The sequence below is a fragment of the Triticum dicoccoides genome, chromosome 5B, assembly GCF_002162155.2.
Source record: "Triticum dicoccoides isolate Atlit2015 ecotype Zavitan chromosome 5B, WEW_v2.0, whole genome shotgun sequence".
In the NCBI taxonomy this organism is placed as follows: Eukaryota; Viridiplantae; Streptophyta; class Magnoliopsida; order Poales; family Poaceae; genus Triticum; species Triticum dicoccoides.
The window spans coordinates 575,736,139-575,739,551 of NC_041389.1; positions in this window are offsets into that span (position 1 = coordinate 575,736,139).

Consider the following 3,413-nt stretch of genomic DNA (forward strand, 5'->3'; position numbering starts at 1 on the left):
CAGGACCCGTGGCGTTGCCTCTGGCTGAACAGGACCCCGATCGATCGAGCCGGTTGGGGCTGGATGAACAGGACGACCCCGTGGAGGGCTGGATGAACAGTAGAAGGTGGAGGGGTGGATGAACAGTAGCCCGTGGAGGGGTGGTTGAACAGGAGCCCGTGGAGAGGGGTGGTTGAACAGTAGCCGGTGGAGTAGCGCACGGTGGATGCTAGATGAACAGGAGCCCGTGGATGAACAGTCGCAGGTGGAGGTTGGAGGAGGTCGACAGTGGATGAACAGTAGCCCGTGGAGGCTGGAGGAGGTCGACGGTGGAGATGAACAGTATCATGTGGAGACCCGTTTTGTGGTACGCCACACCCCTCTCGATGAACATGACCCCCGTTTCAACCGTAGTGCTCCAACACAAGTCTGTTTCGTCCGTTTTGTGGTACACCACACCCCTCCCGATCAACAGGACCCCCGTTTCGACCATAGGAGGTCCGTTTCCTCCATTTTGCGGTACACCAGACCCCTCCCGATGAACATGATCCCGTTTTGAACATGGCCGGTCGAACACAAGGCCGTTTCCTCCGTTCTGCGGTACGCCAGGCCTCGTTTCCATCGCCTGTTTCGTCCAAGCCCTCCCTATGAACAGACGACACATTCCGTTCCGACCCAGCCGGTTGGCTCCCCATGAACACGACGACGCCGCTGTTTCTCCGTTCCCACCCAGCCATGTACACGAGCCCTGGCCGTACGTATGCGCGAGTAGGCGTTCGAGACCCCGCCCGTATGTACGTATGTGGCCATATTTTCTTTCTTGCACCCTGGCCATTGTACGTACGTGTACATGCTACGTGCGCGCCTCTACTACGACACGTGTGCGCCTCTACATCGACCAGTATATATGTACGTACATGTTCGTGACCAGAATGACAATGCTGCGTATGCTTCAACCAAGTGGGTCCCGACTGTCAGGCAGTTCCTTGCGTGCGAAGATGTAGCTGGTGGGTCCCAGCAGTTAGGGGGCGAATCGTTTTTTTTGCCCGGACGCACTTCCTTGCGTGCGAAGATGTAGCTGGTGGGTCCCAACCGTCAGGGGGGAAACATTTTTTTTCGCAAAATACGGTGGCCCGTCCAGTGGCTCCCTGCTGTCAGGTGGAGGAATAACTATTTTCCGCGTAATAAGGAGGCACTTGATTGCGGCTGCCGTGGACCCAGCTGTCAGCCTCTCCACGTACAGTACTCTTCTAATGGAAGTCGGTCGTTGACCACATTGACCACGCCGCACCGAGAGCACCATAGCGGTGGACGATGGCGAGGCCTAGGAAGGGGACAATGTGGAGCCAGGAAAGACGCGGCAGTGGAAGCCCGCACGAAGAGGAGTACGAGGGTTCACTGGTTCGGCTGCGGTGTGAGGCTGCCGTCGCTGTAGAATAACAGGGGGTGTGGGTGAGTAGAGGGATGCCCTGGCCAACGAGTGTTAGGGGGCAATGAGGCATGCGCAACAACACAGCTGGCCACGGGAGGCGGGTGCAGGCGGTTCCACCGGTGCTGCTTTGGCGGCTGGAGCAAGAAGGTCAGAGATTGAAGAAACACGACGGCCGTTGGATTGACATCCAACGGTTACGTCTGCTAGAATCATTTGTTGACGTATATAATAACTAAAAAAATCTTGCATACGCGTCAACTTAACAGGCCCACAAGTCAGACCACTTTTTTTTAATAATTTATATATTGCTCATTGCAACTTCTTATGCAATTTATTGCAGTCGCTTTTTTGGTTGGCCAGGGCCAATTTCGCATATTTCTGTGGGTTCCAAACTATTTTTAATATCGAAATGTGGAGCCATATTTAAAGTACTTTGAAGATATATTTAAATTAGGTTAATGCCCAGTGAAATAGGAATGTGAAAATGTGAAGAAATTCAGAAATTATAAAGTAATTGCCAATTTGTCATCTGTTTTCATATTTACAACCCATTTCATATTACTTTCAAGATTTGCAGGCGTCTTGAAAGAGTTGAAGCCCATCAGGGCGTAGAAAAATAAGTAGGCCGAGATTGGGTATTCTCCAGAAAAAATAAACTGGGCTCATTTTCACAAAGAAAAAATAGCTGGGCTGGTCACATGGTGAACATAAAATATAAGCCTGGGCTAGACGGGCCACAACCCAGTTCAAACCCTGCTCCGTCTCAACAATAACAAAAAAATACTGCTCGAGCAGCTACGTCCCAGGTGTCAGCCGATCTTGTGCTGTTCTCTTGTCTATTGACTATATACGCTCACAATGTCGTGGGTCCCGGATGTGAGGAAGACACTAGGAGGAAGCATTTTATTTTTTCATACGCTGACATGGTGGGCCCCTACTGTCATCCTCTCCACGTACTTCTGCCGATTCCTGTTGTTTGTTGACCATGTTGACAACGCGAGAGGGCGGCGCCACGGCGAGCGCACCAAAGCGCGCGGAGGACGTCGGCGTTAACGATTTAGGAGACGGTGGGGCGGTGATGCGTGTGCTGAGGCGCAGCCAGCCGTGGGAGGCAGAAGCAGGCAGCCCCACCGGCGCTAGTTTGGTTTTGGCGGCTGGAGGAAGACAGGACTGAAGAAACACGACAGACTATAAAAGCAACATGAGTACTTAACAACCTTAACTAAAACTAGCAGTGACACTTAACAACCAAAGCTGAAAGCAGTATGAGTACTTATACAGGTTCAACCGTACAAAGCACGCCTCGAACAATGCTACATTGCCTACAGTTAACCAAGGATGAGACCGCCAAGCCCCAGGACAAGGCCCAAGCGCCACCCCGCGCATCCACAACCTTCTGAAAGCGGCTTCATCTCACAATGTGGTCAATAAACATGATATTCGATTTAGAGCCATGGAAAAGCATGAACATAATCTTCTATCCTATTCTCCAAGATGAACAGGCCTTCATTATTTGAGACCACCCATGAATAAGTATCTTTTCACCTCCAAGGGGAATGGAGTAGGTCGACATAAACATCATGTTGTGACCAAGCGCAAGTCTGACCCGACCATGGCCAGGCATCTGTATAGGAACAATAGAACTGGGCAGTTTCTGTTTCAAGAAGATCACAACTGTAAAACCGTGTATAAGCAATAGTTTATGAACAACATATATAACAGAAAACAACTTGTACCATAAGTTTCTCGACACAGTTGGACCTGTTCAACGAGTGCAGCAGTGGCACACATATCCCACGTGGCCTTCCACCATTGAAACGCCCCACAAGGACCTCAAGACGATCAATAAAGTGTAGGAACTTGTGGATGTCGTCCTAGTCAACTTCAGTGCCATCAGTAACAGCCGAGTTATTACAGAATAACAAACGAGTAGCCTGCTTAACTCTGAAAAAACCTACACATGCCACCAATTATAAGAAAATATTAGTTAGAAGTAGCATCT